This window comes from Oncorhynchus gorbuscha, linkage group LG21, assembly GCF_021184085.1.
Source record: "Oncorhynchus gorbuscha isolate QuinsamMale2020 ecotype Even-year linkage group LG21, OgorEven_v1.0, whole genome shotgun sequence".
Lineage (NCBI taxonomy): Eukaryota > Metazoa > Chordata > Actinopteri > Salmoniformes > Salmonidae > Oncorhynchus > Oncorhynchus gorbuscha.
The window spans coordinates 53901413-53921513 of record NC_060193.1 but is presented as its reverse complement, the minus strand read 5'-3'; the positions used below and the strand labels follow the sequence as shown (position 1 = coordinate 53921513).

General features: G+C 45.6%; 1 pseudogene; it reads left to right on the top strand.

The window, feature by feature from the left end:
* The first annotated feature begins 18190 nt into the window (after positions 1-18190).
* Positions 18191-20101, top strand: part of LOC124008049 — a 31004-nt pseudogene continuing 29093 nt past the window's right edge.

Here is a 20101-nt window from a genome sequence, read left to right as displayed (position 1 = left end):
TGAGCTGAGATATTTGAGATAATTCTTTAGATTTATTTGCATATGTAATTGTATTGGGTTGTGTTGAATTATGCTTTTTTGACTGCAAGTCCCAGAATGCCTTGCGAGAGGAATGAGTGATAACGCGCCAATTATGTGCAGGTGTTGGGTGATTGTAGCTGATTTTACGACAGCATCTTACCTGCATTGCTCTGTACCACAACCATTGTTGTTAAATGTAACGTAACCAAGTATTCTTACTAAAAGAAGCTTTCTTATCAAAACCGACGTCCCGAGTCATTACTAAGAAGTTAGCAAATCTAAAACTGGCCTTCTAAGCCAGGGATTGTGGGGTCAAGTCCCATCTGGGGTGGATGGAAGCAGAGTGGCGCAGCGGAAGCGTGCTGTGCCCATAACCCAGAGGTCGATGGATCGAAACCATCCACTGCTAAACAGTTTCTTTTTAAAATTTAAAAAATGTGTCGTTTCATGGGCATGTCTCAGTGCCAATATACATTTATTTTACCTCTTCCAACAGTTCGTATTGGTCATACTGTTTACACAGTACCCCAGTAGCCTAAGACACTGGCCTCCTAAGCCATGGATTGTGAGTTCTAGTCTTTTCTTAAGTGGCTGAGAGCAGAGTGGCGCAGCGGAAGCGTGCTGGGCCCATAACTCAGAGGTCGATGGATCGAAACCATCCTCTGCTAATCAGTTTATTTTTAGATTTTAAGTGCGAACAACATTTTTTTTAAATGTGTTGTTTCATGGGCATGTCTCAGTTCCATTATACAGGGGTGGAAGGAAGCAGAGTAGCCCAGCGGAAGCGTGCTGCCCCCATTTTTTTTTTTTTTTTTTTTACATTTAAGTCATTTAGCAGACGCTCTTATCCAGAGCGACTTACAAATTGGTGCGTTCACCTTATGACATCCAGTGGAACAGTCACTTTACAATAGTGCATCTAAATCTTAAAGGGGGGGGGTGAGAGGGAATACTTATCCTATCCTAGGTATTCCTTAAAGAGGTGGGGTTTCAGGTGTCTCCGGAAGGTGGTGATTGACTCCGCTGTCCTGGCGTCGTGAGGGAGTTTGTTCCACCATTGGGGGCCAGAGCAGCGAACAGTTTTGACTGGGCTGAGCGGGAGCTGTACTTCCTCAGTGGTAGGGAGGCGAGCAGGCCAGAGGTGGATGAACGCAGTGCCCTTGTTTGGGTGTAGGGCCTGATCAGAGCCTGGAGGTACTGAGGTGCCGTTCCCCTCACAGCTCCGTAGGCAAGCACCATGGTCTTGTAGTGGATGCGAGCTTCAACTGGAAGCCAGTGGAGAGAACGGAGGAGCGGGGTGACGTGAGAGAACTTGGGAAGGTTGAACACCAGACGGGCTGCGGCGTTCTGGATGAGTTGAAGGGTTTAATGGCACAGGCAGGGAGCCCAGCCAACAGCGAGTTGCAGTAATCCAGACGGGAGATGACAAGTGCCTGGATTAGGACCTGCGCCGCTTCCTGTGTGAGGCAGGGTAGTACTCTGCGGATGTTGTAGAGCATGAACCTACAGGAACGGGCCACCGCCTTGATGTTGGTTGAGAACGACAGGGTGTTGTCCAGGATCACGCCAAGGTTCTTAGCGCTCTGGGAGGAGGACACAATGGAGTTGTCAACCGTGATGGCGAGATCATGGAACGGGCAGTCCTTCCCCGGGAGGAAGAGCAGCTCCGTCTTGCCGAGGTTCAGCTTGAGGTGGTGATCCGTCATCCACACTGATATGTCTGCCAGACATGCAGAGATGCGATTCGCCACCTGGTCATCAGAAGGGGAAAGGAGAAGATTAGTTGTGTGTCGTCTGCATAGCAATGATAGGAGAGACCATGTGAGGTTATGACAGAGCCAAGTGACTTGGTGTATAGCGAGAATAGGAGAGGGCCTAGAACAGAGCCCTGGGGGACACCAGTGGTGAGAGCGCGTGGTGAGGAGACAGATTCTCGCCACGCCACCTGGTAGGAGCGACCTGTCAGGTAGGACGCAATCCAAGCGTGGGCCGCGCCGGGAGATGCCCAACTCGGAGAGGGTGGAGAGGAGGATCTGATGGTTCACAGTATCGAAGGCAACCGATAGATCTAGAAGGATGAGAGCAGAGGAGAGAGAGTTAGCTTTAGCAGTGCGGAGCGCCTCCGTGATACAGAGGAGAGCAGTCTCAGTTGAATGACTAGTCTTGAAACCTGACTGATTTGGATCAAGAAGGTCATTCAGAGAGAGATAGTGGGAGAACTGGCCAAGGACGGCACGTTCAAGAGTTTTGGAGAGAAAAGAAAGAAGGGATACTGGTCTGTAATTGTTGACATCGGAGGGATCGAGTGTAGGTTTTTTCAGAAGGGGTGCAACTCTCGCTCTCTTGAAGACGGAAGGGACATAGCCAGCGGTCAGGGATGAGTTGATGAGCGAGGTGAGGTAAGGGAGAAGGTCTCCGGAAATGGTCTGGAGAAGAGAGGAGGGGATAGGGTCAAGCGGGCAGGTTGTTGGGCGGCCGGCCGTCACAAGACGCGAGATTTCATCTGGAGAAAGAGGGGAGAAAGAGGTCAGAGCACAGGGTAGGGCAGTGTGAGCAGAACCAGCGGTGTCGTTTGACTTAGCAAACGAGGATCGGATGTCGTCGACCTTCTTTTCAAAATGGTTGACGAAGTCATCTGCAGAGAGGGAGGAGGGGGGGGATTCAGGAGGGAGGAGAAGGTGGCAAAGAGCTTCCTAGGGTTAGAGGCAGATGCTTGGAATTTAGCGTGGTAGAAAGTGGCTTTAGCAGCAGAGACAGAGGAGGAAAATGTAGAGAGGAGGGAGTGAAAGGATGCCAGGTCCGCAGGGAGGCGAGTTTTCCTCCATTTCCGCTCGGCTGCCCGGAGCCCTGTTCTGTGAGCTCGCAATGAGTCATCGAGCCACGGAGCGGGAGGGAAGGACCGAGCCGGCCTGGAGGATAGGGGACATAGAGAGTCAAAGGATGCAGAGAGGGAGGAGAGGAGGGTTGAGGAGGCAGAATCAGGAGATAGGTTGGAGAAGGTTTGAGCGGAGGGAAGAGATGATAGGATGGAAGAGGAGAGAGTAGCGGGGGAGAGAGAGCGAAGGTTGGGACGGCGCGATACCATCCGAGTAGGGGCAGTGTGGGAGGTGTTCGATGAGAGCGAGAGGGAAAAGGATACAAGGTAGTGGTCGGAGACTTGGAGGGGAGTTGCAATGAGGTTAGTGGAAGAACAGCATCTAGTAAAGATGAGGTCGAGCGTATTGCCTGCCTTGTGAGTAGGGGGGAAGGTGAGAGGGTGAGGTCAAAAGAGGAGAGGAGTGGAAAGAAGGAGGCAGAGAGGAATGAGTCAAAGGTAGACGTGGGGAGGTTAAAGTCGCCCAGAACTGTGAGAGGTGAGCCGTCCTCAGGAAAGGAGCTTATCAAGGCATCAAGCTCATTGATGAACTCTCCGAGGGAACCTGGAGGGCGATAAATGATAAGGATGTTAAGCTTGAAAGGGCTGGTAACTGTGACAGCATGGAATTCAAAGGAGGCGATAGACAGATGGGTAAGGGGAGAAAGAGAGAATGACCACTTGGGAGAGATGAGGATCCCGGTGCCACCACCCCGCTGACCAGAAGCTCTCGGGGTGTGCGAGAACACGTGGGCGGACGAAGAGAGAGCAGTAGGAGTAGCAGTGTTGTCTGTGGTGATCCATGTTTCCGTCAGTGCCAAGAAGTCGAGGGACTGGAGGGAGGCATAGGCTGAGATGAACTCTGCCTTGTTGACCGCAGATCGGCAGTTCCAGAGGCTACCGGAGACCTGGAACTCCACGTGGGTCGTGCGCGCTGGGACCACCAGATTAGGGTTGCCGCGGCCACGCGGTGTGGAGCGTTTGTATGGTCTGTGCAGAGAGGAGAGAACAGGGATAGACAGACACATAGTTGACAGGCTACAGAAGAGGCTACGCTAATGCAAAGGAGATTGGAATGACAAGTGAGCTACACGTCTCGAATGTTCAGAAAGTTAACCAGAATAGAAAGACGAGTGGGAGGCCCTGGTGGACAACTGAGCAAGAGGACAAGTACATTAGAGTGTCTAGTTTGAGAAACAGACGCCTCACAAGTTCTCAACCGGCAGCTTCATTAAATATTACCCGCAAAACACCAGTCTCAACGTCAAGAGTGAAGAGGCAACTCCGGGATGCTGAGTTGCAAAGAAGTAGCCATATCTCAGACTGGCCAATAAAAAGAAAAGATTAAGATGGGCAAAAGAACACAGACACTGGACAGAGGAACTCTGCATCCCAGAGTCGCCTCTTCACTATTGACTTTGAGACTGGTGTTTTGCGGGTACTATTTAATGAAGCTGCCAGTTGAGGACTTGTGAGAAAAGTCCCAAGTGGGCTAACGATATGACGGCTTAATAGACAAAGGAAAGGGGTGGGGCCAGGCCAAGAGTGGGAAACTCAGAGTGGCCCCACTGTAGTACAGTTCATAACTACACTTCATGGAAATGATAATACTTTGAACATGAACAGCCGCTCGTTCAATGGAAAAATCCATTTACATCCATTTACATATCTACAATGCCTTTGTTGTCCCTTTCATCACCGGTCCGTCTGCTAGATAATAGTTCACCAGAGAGTCTCTGGTTGCATTCCCCAGAAATCAAAGTCTTCCGTAGTTGTAGGTTGTTATAATGGATACGTCATAGTACCATTTGGAAATGGTCTTAGATCGGATGTGTTTACCAGACTAAAGTATTTAAACAGCTGCAGCCTGAATAATTGGTCTTTAGTTTGTAAATTTCTTCACCATTTCAGCGTGGTGATGAACCCCACGTCCTTTTGTAGAGTTGTAGTTGAAACCACTTCACACACCAGCATCATACAGTATGTTTTGGACAAAAGTCCATTTTTGTCAGAAGTGGGTTTTATACTTTTAATAGAAAAGGGGCGTTCCATGAAGCCGATGTAAATGTCTGTGCTCACGGGGTGTGGTCACTGACTAGTTAAAACTTTGTGAAAACCCAAACTCTCATTCAGAAGGCTAACATCACATTTCATCTTTTCAAAAGTATTCCTATACTCAATCATTTATTTTATTACAACATTCAGATGCAAACCCCATAATTGAGAAGTGTATACAAACAAAGAAACAGTAATGTGTGTCTCCAGTTCTTCATGAGGTCACCAAATGAAACAAACTTGACACGACTGTTCCTTAAGTGTCCACGGGCCATTCCAACTGCTTGGAATACAGAAATACTGTTCAATTATTCAACATTTTGATGTTACTCTACTGCAAAGTCTTTCTCCATGGTAACAAAGGGATTCATTTTGGCCGAGTGGGGTAAAGAGTTTTAGGTATTCATGACTGTGGTAGGGGGAGAGAGAACGGGAGAGAGGGCTATGATCCTCACCCAAAAAGGGCACGTTATGACATACCGTATATAACTTGCATATTTTCTCATCGGGTCACAGAGGAACCTCCATTCTAGCACCAGTCTGAAAGTTCCCTCCAGATTGGTCTTCAATCTGTTACTCTGCAGTCTGGAAGCGACTGCTGGTGTGGGACCATCGATGGAGGATGCTGTTCTTCCTCTCCATCGTCTTGAGGTTTCTGTAATCAGAAAGGCTCTAACTACTTTGTCAAGAGAGATCAAATGCATGAATTGATCTAACAATTGCACTGGTAAAAACTAACTGAGGAAGTACCTCGAGATCTGCACAAGCTGACAAACAGCTGTTCCATCTCCACTTTCCTGCTGTGTACTGAAAAAAATGAGGGCATACAATTTACAACATTAATAATGCATGCCAAAAAATAACAACTTTGTTTAGTCATTTGAAATGAATTACATACATTGCAATTGTATGTTGCTGGAGCATTGCAACATATTTCTCCTCCCAGCACAGAGCAGTTTTTTGCCTCTCAAGGATGACACTGACATTCCTGCCCCAATCCCTAATGGTGTCCAGTGTTGTTCCTAAACCATAACAACAGTGACAGATGTGACAACATTTCTAATCAATACTGAAATTCTATGATGAGATTATTGATACAATGGTTTACCTGGAAGAGACTGTGCCATTTCTTCCATTTCCCTTTCTGCCTCTGTTGCAACTTCCATTGCTGGGGAAAGCCTCTGTAGCAGTCCACTAAAACAAAAAAACAGGTATTGTTGGGAACATCACTAGAGTCAAGCAGCATCAAGTAAATTAATAACAATTCCAAGTGTACTAATGTTGCCTCTGGCGTATCTTTTCCCGTGGTGGAGAAGTGCATCAGTTAGGTCAGATCCCAATAAACAAATCAAATGAAAGACCATAAGTCTGTTAGTCTGTACGATTGTTTGACAAAAATGGAACAGAGATGTTTCTAAAAGATCATTTGTGTTTGTAAAAGAGGGAGACATCACAATTGATATCTTGCTTTGTGTTATTTAGGGCTGATAAAAAAATACAAACCTTGGGACAGAGTGGGCACTGGGTTCCATCGGCACTTGCTGGGGCCAGACGGCGCATAGCATGTCGGAACTCCTCACAGGCCTCATTTGTCAGGGCGGTATACAAGTCTCCTTCCTGATGACACCTACGACAACATCCGGTGAAATTGCAGAGCGCGAAATTCAAAATCCAAAAATCATACTATTAAACATTTATGAACATACAAGTGTCCTACATCATTTAAAATCTTAGTTTCTTGTTAATCCAACCGCGTTGTCTGATTTCAAAAAGGCTTTACAGCGGAAGCATACAATGCGATTATCTGATGACAGCGGCCCACATCAAAATACTTTTTCAACCAGCACAGGCTTCACAAAATCACAAATAGCGATGAAATACATCACATAACTTTGAAGATCTTCCTCTGTTTGCAATCCCAAGGGTCCGAGCTACACAATGAATGGTCGTTTTGTTCGATAAAGTCCTTCTTTATATCCAAAAATTATGTTTAGTTGGCGCCAATGATCTCAGTAATCCACTCGTTCAACATGCATACAAACGAATCAAAAGAGTAACTGGTAAAGTTTGTCCAAACAAGTCAAACAATGTTTCTAATTAATCCTCAGGTACTCCATTCTCTAAATAAACGATAATATTTAAGACAGAGAATCGTATGTTCAATAGGGAAGATAAATAACAAAGAGTGCGCACATCATTCACGTGCCAACAAGACTACTTTTCTAATGAGAGACTGTTACGCACGCCTCTATGAAGAGGGAACGCAACACAATGGGGGCTCATCCGGGATCTTACCATTAAACCCACCGGACCCTGCTTCTCTGAGCTCTCTGTGGTTAGTGATTGAGGTGTGATGGTAGGTTGTGAGTTTAGATGACTTGTTTAGTTAGTGTGTTCAGGAGACTGCATTGTATAAGATGGCTGCATCAGCCATCTCCAAGTTTTTGAAGCGCCCTCTATTGATTGTTTGGTGAGGTTTTGTAAAGTAGACCTTATAGCTATAGCTGACCATTATGGATTTGTTGTCCCTGAGTTATGTTACGCACGCCTCTATGAAGAGGGAACGCAACACCATGCTACAACTAAACTCTCCATGAAGTGAAAAAGTATGGACTGTAGGTGCAAGTAAGAATGACAACAGGCAGAATGTGGTACCGTTTACAAGGACTTTATTCCTTTACACGGTAATATGGGGAAAAGGGGCTGGACGGAACCAAAGCAAAGAAAGTAAATCTCAAAGCCCCCCCCCTCTCCTATCTCTAGCAAAATCTCTCTAGCAAAATCTCTGCAATGACCTCCCAGCAAATCTCTCTAGCAAAATCTCTGCAATGACCTCCCAGCAAATCTCTCTAGCAAAATCTCTGCAATGACCTCCCAGAAAAATCTTTCCTGAACAGAACACTGGCTTTTATATAGCTTCAGAATGAATGTGTAACTGGAGACAGCTGCGTCTTGACGAGGGGCGGGGTCAGCTCTCCAATTAGCCATGGAGTCGACCAATCAGCTGCTTGAGGGATTTCAGGAAGCCATTTCCTGCAAATACACAAACTACAACACATAAACTGGGAACGTAACAGAGACACCTTGGAAAAACTACAACTACTTGTTCATTTTTCAAGCAACAAGCCTGAAACTATGTCTAAAGACTGTTGACATCTAGTGGAAGCCATAGGAACTACAATCTGGGTCCTTTCTATTTGTATAACCCATAGGCTAGCATTGAAATGGCCTGTAACCGTTAAAAAAAAGATTCCGGATAGATTTCCATTGGGTTTTCCCCTGCTATAATAGTTATATTATACTCACAGACATTATGTTAACAGTTTTAGGAATTTCAGAGTGTTTTCTATCCTATGATACCAATTAAATGCATATCCTAGCATCTGAGCCTGAGTAACAGGCAGTTTACTTTGGGCATGTCAATCATCTGGAAATTCAGAAAAAGGAAGCTATCCCTAAGAAGTTTTAATGTTAATGGATAAGCCATAATCAATACACTGAGTTAACCAAACATTCGGAAACACCATCCTATGGTGATTCGGGGCAATTGTGTCTGTAATGATGCCTCAAGCACTGAGATGCAGTGCCTTAGACCACTGAGCCACTCGGGAGCCCAGCATGACTAAATTTCCACCTAGAGAGAGGTCAACATAATGCTTACTCGTAGTCCTTAGGATTCAAACCTGCGTGGGAAGATCCCAATGGTTTCCTAGTCAATCTCCCTAACGACTTGGCCAAGACAACTATGACTAAAGATGGAGACTGGCTAGGAGTGAAGGTCCCGGCAGGCATAGCCTACTGCAAATGATAATGTAATAACTGACAGATAGTGTAGTAACTCATTATAATGCAATACCTTCATGAAATGTTCCCCTCGGTCATAAAAATGTGGTCAGATGAAGCAGATGCTAAACTTCAGGACTGTTTTGCTATCACAGACTGGAACATGTTCCGGGATTCTTCCGATGGCTTCGAGGAATACACCACATCAATCACTGGCTTTATCAATAAGTGCATCAAGGACGTCGTTCCCAGATAAACTGTACGTACATACCCCAACCAGAAGCCAGCTGCCGCTTTCAAGGTGTTAGACTCTAACCCGGAAGCTTACAAGATGTCCTGCTATGCCCTGCGACGAACCATCAAACAGGCAATGCGTCAATACAGGGCTAAGATTGAATCATACTACACCGGCTCTGACTCTCGTCTTATGTGGCAAGGCTTTCAAACTATTACAGACTACAAAGGGAAACACAACTGCGAGCTGCCCAGTGATACGAACCTACCAGACAAGCTAAATGCCTTCTATGCTCGCTTCGAGGCAAGCAACACTGAGGCATGCATGAGAGCATCAGCTGTTCTGGACGACTGTGTGATCACGCTCTCCGTAGCCGACGTGAGTAAGACCTTTAAACAGATCAACATACACAAGGCTTCGGGGCCAGACGGATTACCAGGACGTGTGCTTCGGGCATGTGCTCACCAACTGGCAGGTGTCTTCAATGACATTTTCAACCTGTCCCTGATTGAGTCTGTAATACCAACATGTCTCAAGCAGACCACCATAGTCCTTGTGCCTAAGAACACAAAGGCAACCTGCCTAAATGACTACAGACCCGTAGCACTCACGTCCATAGCCATGAAGTGCTTTGAAAGGTTGGTAATGGCTCACATCAACACCATTATCCCAGAAACCCTAGACCTACTCCAATTTGCATGTCGCCCAAACTGATCCACAGATGATCCCATCTCTATTGCACTCCACACTGCCCTTTCCCACCTGGACAAAAGGAAGACTTATGTGAGAATGCTATTCAATGACTACAGCTCAGCGTTCAACACCATAGTACCCTCAAAGCTCATCAGTAAGCTAAGGATCCTGGGACTAAACAACTCCCTCTGCAACTGGATCCTGGACTTCCTGATGGGCCGCCCCAGGTGGTGAGGGTAGGTAGCAACACATCTGCCACGCTGATCCTCAACACTGGAGCTCCACAGGGGTGTGTGCTCAGTCCCCTCCTGTACTCCATGTTCACCCACGACTGCATGGACAGGCACGACTCCAACACCATCATTAAGTTTGCAGACACACGACAGTGGTAGGCCTGAGCATAGACAACGATGAGACAGCCTATAGGGAGGAGGTCAGAGACCTGGCCGTGTGGTGCCAGAATAAAAACCTATCCCTCAACGTAACCAAGACTACGGAGATGATTGTGGACTACAGGAAAAGGAGGACCGAGCACGCCCCATTCTCATCGACGGGGCTGTAGTGGAGAAGGTTGAGAGCTTCAAGTTCCTCGGTGTCCACATCAACAACAAACTAGAATGGTCCAAACACACCAAGACAGTCGTGAAGAGGGCACGACAAAGCCTATTCCCCCTCAGGAAACTAAAATGATTTGAAATGGGTCCTGAGATCCTCGGGTTCTACAGCTGCAACATAGAGAGCATCCTGAATGATTGCATCACTGCCTGGTACGGCAATTGCTTGACCTCTGACAGCAAGGCACTACAGAGGGTATTGCATACTTCACTGGGGCTAAGTACTTAGCTTAGCCCCAGTACTTCACTACACCAGGCAGTGTCGGGACCTCTACACCAGGCAGTGTCAGAGGAAGGCCCTAAAAATTGTCAAAGACCCCAGCCACCCCAGTCATAGACTGTTCTCTCTACTACCGCCTGGCAAGCGGTACCGGAGTGCCACGTCTGTCATGTTTTGTCATATATTGTCTTGTCATTATGCTTTCCCTTCTGTTCGTTTCCCCCTGCTGGTCTTATTAGGTTCGTTCCCTTTTTCTATCCCTCTCTCTCCCCCTCCCTCTCTCTCCTCTCTCTATCGTTCCGTTCCTGCTCCCAGCTGTTCCTATTCCCCTAATCAATCATTTAGTCTTCCCACACCTGTTCCCGATCCTTTTCCCTGATTAGAGTCCCTATTTCTTCCCTTGTTTTCCGTTCCTGCCCTGTCGGATCCTTGTCTATTGTTCACCGTGCTGTGTTTGTGTATCGCCCTGTCGTGTCGTGTTTCCCTCAGATGCTGCGTGGTGAGCAGGTGTCTGAGTCTGCTAAGTTCAAGTGCCTTCCCGAGGCAACCTGCAGTTCAAGATCGAGTCTCCAGTCTGTTCTCGTCATTACGAGTGGAAATTGTGTTTTTTGATTGTATTTTACTTTACTGGATTAAAGACTCTGTTTTCGCCAAGTCGCTTTTGGGTCCTCATTCACCTGCATAACAGAAGGATCCGACCAAGAATGGACCCAGCGACTATGGATTCTCTCTACTCTACTCTCGAGTTCCAGGGAGCGATGCTCGGCAGACACGAGCAGGAATTGTCTGCTGCTCGGCAAGCCGTTGAGACCCTGGTCGCTCAGGTCTCCGACCTCTCAGGACAGTATCAGAGTCTTCGTCTCGTGTCACCAGCTACTTCCGGTTCTTCCGAGCCTCCGGAACCTAGGGTTAATAACCCACCATGTTATTCTGGGCAGCCCACTGAGTGCCGCTCCTTTCTCACCCAGTGTGATATAGTGTTCTCTCTCAACCCAACACATACTCAAGAGAGAGAGCTCGGATTGCCTACGTCATATCACTCCTTACTGGTCGGGCTCGGCAGTGGGGCACAGCTATCTGGGAGGCAAGCGCTGAGTGTACTAACAATTATCTGAACTTTAAAGAGGAGATGATAAGGGTTTTGATCGCTCAGTTTTTGGGAAAGAAGCTTCCTGGTCCCTGTCTTCCCTATGTCAAGGTAATCGATCCATAACGGATTACTCTATAGAGTTTCGCACTCTTGCTGCCTCCAGTAACTGGAACGAGCAGGCGTTGCTCGCTCGTTTTCTGGAGGGACTCCACGCTAAGGTTAAGGATGAGATTCTCTCTCGGGAGGTTCCATCCAGCGTGGATTCTTTGATTGAACTCGCTATTCGCATTGAACGACGGGTAGATCTTCGTCACCGAGCTCATAGAAGAGAGCTCGCGTTAACTGTGTCTCCCTCTCTCCGACACTACCGTCTTTCCCCACTGACTCAGGTGTTGAGCCCATGCAGCTGGGGGTATTCGCATCTCGACTAAGGAGAGGGAACGGAGAATCACCAACCGCCTCTGTCTCTATTGCGGTTCCGCTGGTCATTTTGTCATTTCATGTCCAGTTAAAGGCCAGAGCTCATCAGTAAGCGGAGGGCGACTGATAAGCGCTACTAGACGGTCCTCTCCGTCAAGTACATGTACTACTTTACCGGTCCATCTACGCTGGACCGGATCGGCAGCTTCCTGCAGTGCATTAATAGACTCTGGGGCAGAGGGCTGTTTTATGGACGAAGCCTGGGCGCGGGAACATGACATTCCTCTCAGACATTTAGGGGAGCCCACGGTCATGTTTGCCTTGGATGGTAGTCCTCTCCCCAGTATATTATATGAAACACTACCTTTAACCCTCACTGTATCTGGTAACCATAGTGAGACCATTTCTTTTTGATTTTTTGTTCACCTTTACACCTGTTGTTTTGGGTCATCCCTGGCTAGTGTGTCATAATCCTTCTTTTGATTGGTCTAGTAATTCTATCCTTTCCTGGAACGTTTCTTGTCATGTGAAGTGTTTAATGTCTGCTATTTCTCCTGTTTGTTCTGTCCCCTCTTCTCAGGAGGAACCTGGTGATTTGACAGGAGTGCCGGAGGAATATCATGGTCTGCGCACGGTCTTCAGTCGGTCCAGAACCAACTCCCTTCCTCCTCACCGGTCGTATGATTGTTGTTCTGATCTCTTTAAGAAGCGTTTGCATCCGCTCCTATCCTTGTTGCACCTGACGTCACTAAACAGTTTATTGTTGAGGTTGACGCGTCGGGGTGGGCGTGGGAGCCATTCTGTCCCAGCGCTCCGATACTGACGATGGGGTCCACCCTTGTGCGTATTTTTCTGCTTCTGCTCCTGGTCTTGCTGGGTCTCAGTCTGTTCCCTGCCATCGCATCTCTCCTGTTCTTGTTTCTGCCCTTGCTGTGTCTCAGTCTGTCCCTAGTTGTTACTCTCCTGGCCTGTTTGGTCCTGTTTGCTCTAAAGCTTTCAGTTCTCTACCCGTGTCTCATTTTTTTTTAGAGTAGTACCCTAGAATCCCTTTTATCGTTTTTCGTTACGGTCCTGAGGAGAGGAGTTGGGTTCTTTCTCGGGACGTACTGGACCGTTTGATCTATGATTTCCTCCGTTGCCGCCAGTGTTCCTCCTCGAGAGCGCCAGGAGGCGCTCGGTGAGTGGGGGTACTGTCATGTTTTGTCATATATTGTCTTGTCATTATGCTTTCCCTTCTGTTCGTTTCCCCCTGCTGGTCTTATTAGGTTCGTTCCCTTTTTCTATCCCTCTCTCTCCCCCTCCCTCTCTCTCCTCTCTCTATCGTTCCGTTCCTGCTCCCAGCTGTTCCTATTCCCCTAATCAATCATTTAGTCTTCCCACACCTGTTCCCGATCCTTTTCCCTGATTAGAGTCCCTATTTCTTCCCTTGTTTTCCGTTCCTGCCCTGTCGGATCCTTGTCTATTGTTCACCGTGCTGTGTTTGTGTATCGCCCTGTCGTGTCGTGTTTCCCTCAGATGCTGCGTGGTGAGCAGGTGTCTGAGTCTGCTAAGTTCAAGTGCCTTCCCGAGGCAACCTGCAGTTCAAGATCGAGTCTCCAGTCTGTTCTCGTCATTACGAGTGGAAATTGTGTTTTTTGATTGTATTTTACTTTACTGGATTAAAGACTCTGTTTTCGCCAAGTCGCTTTTGGGTCCTCATTCACCTGCATAACAACGTCTAGGACAAAAAGGCTTCTCAACAGTTTTTACCACCAAGTCATAAGACTCCTGAACAGGTAGTCAAAATGGCTACCCGGACTATTTGCATTGTGTGATCCCCCAACCCAAAACCTCTTTTACGCTGCTGCTACTCTCTGTTTATCATATACGCATAGTCAATTTAACTATACATTCATGTACATACTACCTTAATTGGGCCGGCCAACCAGTGCTCCCACACATTGGCTAACCAAGCTATCTGCATTGTGTCCCGCCACCCGCCAACCCCACTTCTACGCTTCTGCAACTCTCTGTTCATCATATATGCATAGTCACTTTAACCATATCTACATGTACATACTACCTCAATCAGCCTGACTAACCGGGGTCTGTATGTAGCCTCGCTACTTTTATAGCCCCGCCTTTTACTGTTGTTTAATTTCTTTACTTACCTATTGTTCACATAAAACATTTTTTGCACTAGTGGTTAGAGCCTGTAAGTAAGCATTTCACTGTAATACCCGTTGTATTCGGCGGACGTGACTAATCTTAATCTTTGATTTGATTCATTTGTTATTAAGTTCGGCTCTTTACTTATTTTCTTTGATCATGTAATAGATCATGTATAGATAAAGATAATGTAGTCACTCATTATAATGCAATAACATTATTTCATTGCGTTAAGTTGTTATTTAAGCATCTTATTATTACTGCCGAGCAGCATGACAGGCGCTAAATAAGTGTAAGAAGTGGGCTTTGAACCCACGCCTCCAGGGGAGGCTTTGACCTGAACGCAGCACCTTAGACCGCTCTGCCATCCTGACTACAGGACATTAATTGGGTGTCGTGTCTTTGGCTATGCTGGATTAAGTGACATGACATGCTATTATATCAAATCCTTTCGCCGTAATTAATATTACCTGATTGAGCTAATCATGTAAATGTAATTAACTAGAGAATCGGGGCACCACGAAAAAATATTTATAGAGCTGTTATCTTCCGAATAAACTCTTAAAGATCTTGTAATATTTTACATCAATAGCAGTCAATACTGATCGTCACCTTAATTCAGTCTCAACCAAGAATTTACAACATTCAGATATCTTCATGAACAAGTTGAATCAGCAATACAAAATTGGGTTTAATTATTTATTTACTAAAACCGAACTAATCACACATAATTACATATACACAGAATTAATCATACCTTGATTACAAATTACGTCATAAAGGAAAACATCCCTAGCGGGCGGAACAGATATGACAGCTGTTTACACAAAGAAAAGGGGGATTAGTTTGAGTGAAAGAGCGGGAAGACTGAAGAACAAAGGGAGAAGCGATGTCTCTATCGTAAATACAGTATCTTATGCATTCTAAATTATCACCCATTCGGAAAAGGAAAATGCAATAAATATTTACTCTGAGCTGCGCTTCGGTAGTTTGGTGGTAGATGGAAGGCCGTGTTGCCCAACCGAGTCCTTTGTCCTTTGAAGAATGTATCTGGTAGTAAATTGGATACGTTGTAGTAACGTCGTTGTGTGGTAGACGGGATAGTCTGTCTGTTCTTTCCTAGCCCACATGTAGTGAATAACAGTTCAAAGTTCATACCATTCGCAACCAAAGCTCATGCTGAGGTTGGCTTAGTTCTGTAGTTGACATGTTAGTCCTTTTAACGCAGAGGCTGCAGACCTCACGTACTTGGAACAAGAGGTTACATTTTCGTCAAGGCTTTATATAGTGGAGCGAGAAGGGTGTGTTTGAAAAGTTTTATAACCCATGTCTCTTCTGATTGAGCAGAGCCCTAACCTTATGAAAACCCAAATCTCTCATTTGGAAGGTAAAATTACATTTCATCTCTTCACCAATAATTTCATATTCAAACATTTAAATTGAACAACAATTCCATGTGAATCCGATAACTACAATGTGCAGACGTTCCACTGTACAGTTTATGTCATCCTATCATTGATGAGAATGTCTCAGATGACATCATATTCATTAAGTACCACCGCATATGTTCAATTGGTCAGATTACCAGAATACAATTCATTTCCCCCACCTTCTGATGTTCCCTGACTCTCTATGTTCACCAAAGGATTTTCAAATCTCATATCAGTAGGGTCGAGAGAGGAAAAGGGGGGGTATTTATGACTGTCATAAACCTACCCCCAGGCCAACGTCATGCCATAGGTATCGGGTTAAAGAGTATGGGGTAAAAGTAGAAATAGGCACAGCCTCCTAAAATCACCACAGAGACCAGTAAATGCACGATACTGACTTGCACTTTCAATAGTCATTTGTTTTTATCAATTAAAAACTCCAGTCATTGATTTAACCTCAATATGGCCTTCAATGGGAAAAGCGTAGTAAATCGTCATTGAATGAACGCTAAAGTGGCCTCAGAATAGGGCCATTCTGATATAAATTATATAATTCCTCAGATAAGACCGAAAAACTGTCCAGAAGTATCAGCAACCATCAGGGTAAGAGTGACAGGTCCACATGGGGGAAATCTTAACAAATGGCTTAATGGTTATTTTCAACGTAATCGTGTTTTTTTTTTTTTTTAGGGATAGATGAGATCAAGGGATCTCACCTATGACCTGTGGCTTGACTTTAGATACGGCGAGTTCGATTAGCCAGCCAATACTCTTCCCGCCAATACAATCCACTGACAACGACCGACGCGTTGTGCGTTCCGAGATGATATTTGTTTTTTGCCTGTTTGCGTCCCACCTGTGAAATTGCGCGATTCTTGCAAATCTCATCAACTAGCTGTTTTTGCAGAATGTTAAAAATACGATAGTTATTCACTTCTCATATTGACTAAACTTCCACCTCCGGAGGGGTCGAAAAATGCATTTTCATTGTCTGCAGGATTCAAAACTGCGCAGGAAGATCCCAAAGAATTTCCAGCCCATCACCTTAACCACTCGGCCACGACAAACATGACAGAAGAAGAGAGGCTTGTTAGGAGTGAAAGGCCCGGTAGGCATAGCAAATGATCATTTAATAACTGAAAGATAATGTAGTAACTCATTATAATGCAATAACATGAAATGTTCCCCTAGTTCATTCGTTATTAAGTATGGATTTTTTCTTAGACCTTTGTCCAGCTCCGGAAGGTTTGCATTTGAGAGGGTTTATTATTCATTGTTATTCCACTATGTGAAGTTGTTATTTCGTCACCTTATTATTACTGCCAAGCAGCATGACTCCTGCGTGAGAGGTGCTAAACAACTGTCAGAAGTGAGATTTGAACACACGCCTCCAGGGAGACTGCGACCTGCACCTTATAATGCTCGGACATCCTGACTTCCTGATAACATGATGTGTTCCATCTGCTTCATTCATTTTTATGTCACCTTGTAATTGGACGTATGCGTTTGAAAATATATAAATTACAGTGTATCGGGTAAAAGTAGAAATTGACATAGGCTAGGTTACTAATAATTTCCCTCGCTCAGCCAGCACCAAAGAAAGATAAATATATAATATTTCCTCGTTTAGTTAGCCCACGGTGCTGATACACCATCTGACCACTAGGAGTCGCTAAAGGAACATGGGAACTGGTCTTATAAACCATTTGCAAGCACTTACCATAAATATTTGTTTATTTTTATTCTTTTTTTCACCTTTATGTGTCCAGGTAGGCCAGTTTAGAACAAGTTCTCATTTGCAACTGCAACCTGGCCAAGATAAAGCAAAGCAGTGCGACAAAAACAACAACATATTGTTACACATGGAATAAACAAACGTACAGTCAATAACACAATAGAAAAGTCTATGTAGAGTGTGTGCAAACGTAGTAAGATTAGGAAGGTAAGGCAATAAATAGGCCATAGAGGCGAAATAATTACAATTTAGCATTAACACTGGAGTGATAGATGTGCAGATGATGATGTGCAAGTCGAGATACAGGGAGCAAAAGAGCAAAAATGAATAAATAACATTATGGAGATGAGGTAGTTGGGTGTGCTATTTACAGATGGACTCTGTTCAGGTAAAATCATCGGTAAACTGCTCTGACAGCTGATGCTTAAAGTTAGAGAGGGAGCAAAAGTATCCAGCTTCAGTGATTTTTGCAATTCGTTCCAGTCATTGGCACCAGAGAACTGGTTGATAAATAACACTGATTGATGTTGATATAGTCGTATTATGTACCGCTAATTTACCTTTCCTTTCTTGTGAACAAGTATGATCATTAGGCCTATCCTTAAGATCAATGATCTATTTAAAAACTGTAATAAAACTGAAATAATAACTAAGACTGACAAACATTTAGATTCTAAATTGCGTGCGTGTGTTTGTGTGTGTATTGTGGCGGGTGTGTGCGCTGTCACGGATCACATGACGCAGAATATGGCCTCCTGACTTGACTCCTTCGTCTTGACAGTCGACAGCTGTGTCTTCTAGCTCTGTATCCACCGAAAAACACCCTGTTAATTAAACACCGAATCTAGCACTCCAGACCCTCCCGAGCTACGGCCACACCGAATAACGGACCATGGCGGGTAAGACAGCGTACAGTCGGTTAATAAGGACGACAGGAATTGTCTATAACCATTAAGCAGTGTTATATTACTTTAGTTTGTTTTATATGATTATGGTTTGATAATATATTAGGCTATGCTTTGGAGCTATAGCCGAATCACACGAAAATTCCAGTAGCTTTGTGTTGCCATCTTTCAGCAACGCTGTTTATATATGGTTTGATGCATGCGCATATTCCACGCAGTTACACAGTCTTCCTATTTATATGTAGATTCTCGTTTTATGCCGCGATGTAGTTAAAGTAACGTTATCCGCGTTGGCAACAAATATGATGACTTCAACTGAAAGTACACCGTATGCTTGTTGTGTTTACGGTCCTGCAGTGTCTGTGCCTACGTGCGGCTCGGCCATTGCTGAATTCCCTCTCTCATCCATCCCGAGGTGTGCACTTGTTTACTCTGCGTAGGGATGTATCAAACACGCACTTTCGCTATATGCCCATGTATTCTACAATATTTACCCGAGAGATAACACGCAGTGGTTTTTAATCGTTGAAAAATAAATCATCACTGGTTTTAAACACGACGCGTTTCTTGTCTGTATGGTCAATCTCACAAGTGGAAACGGCTCGTGTAGAACTGCCTTTGACATTACCACCACAAGTTGACATATGACAGTTATAGTACAGTGTGTAAACTATAGGGCTATTCTATGGTAGGGACGGGTAGAGGGTCAGCTATAGGGCTATTCTATGGTAGGGACGGGTAGAGGGTTAGCTATAGGGCTATTCTATGGTAGGGACGGGTAGAGGGTCAGCTTTAGGGCTATTCTATGGTAGGGACGGGTTGAGGGTCAGCTATAGAGCTATTCTATGGTAGGGACGGGTAGAGGGTCAGCTATTCTATGGTAGGGATGGGTAGAGGGTCAGCTATAGGGCTATTCTATGGTAGGGACGGGTAGAGGGTCAGCTATAGAGCTATTCTATGATAGGGACGGGTAGAGGGTCAGCTATAGAGCTATTCTATGGTAGGGACGGGTAGAGGGTCAGCTATAGGGCTAGTCTATGGTAGGGACGGGTAGAGGGTCAGCTATAGGGCTAGTCTATGGTAGGGACGGGTAGAGGGTCAGCTATAGGACTATTCTATGGTAGGGACGGGTAGAGGGTCAGCTATAGGACTATTCTATGGTAGGGACGGGTAGAGGGTCAGCTATAGGGCTATTCTATGGTAGGGACGGGTAGAGGGTCAGCTATTGGGCTAGTCTATGGTAGGGACGGGTAGAGGGTCAGCTATTGGGCTAGTCTATGGTAGGGACGGGTAGAGGGTCAGCTATTCTATGGTAGGGACGGTAGAGGGTCAGCTATAGGGCTAGTCTATGGTAGGGACGGGTAGAGGGTCAGCTATAGGGCTAGTCTATGGTAGGGACGGGTAGAGGGTCAGCTATAGGGCTATTCTATGGTAGGGACGGGTAGAGGGTCAGCTATAGAGCTATTCTATGATAGGGATGGGTAGAGGGTCAGCTATAGAGCTATTCTATGGTAGGGACGGGTAGAGGGTCAGCTATAGGGCTAGTCTATGGTAGGGATGGGTAGAGGGTCAGCTATAGGGCTAGTCTATGGTAGGGACGGGTAGAGGGTCAGCTATAGGACTATTCTATGGTAGGGACGGGTAGAGGGTCAGCTATAGGGCTAGTCTATGGTAGGGTCGGGTAGAGGGTCAGCTATTCTATGGTAGGGACGGTAGAGGGTCAGCTATAGGGCTAGTCTATGGTAGGGATGGGTAGAGGGTCGGCTATAGGGCTATTCTATGGTAGGGAGGGGTAGAGGGTCAGCTATAGGGCTAGTCTATGGTAGGGACGGGTAGAGGGTCGGCTATAGGGCTATTCTATGGTAGGGACGGGTAGAGGGTCAGCTATAGGACTATTC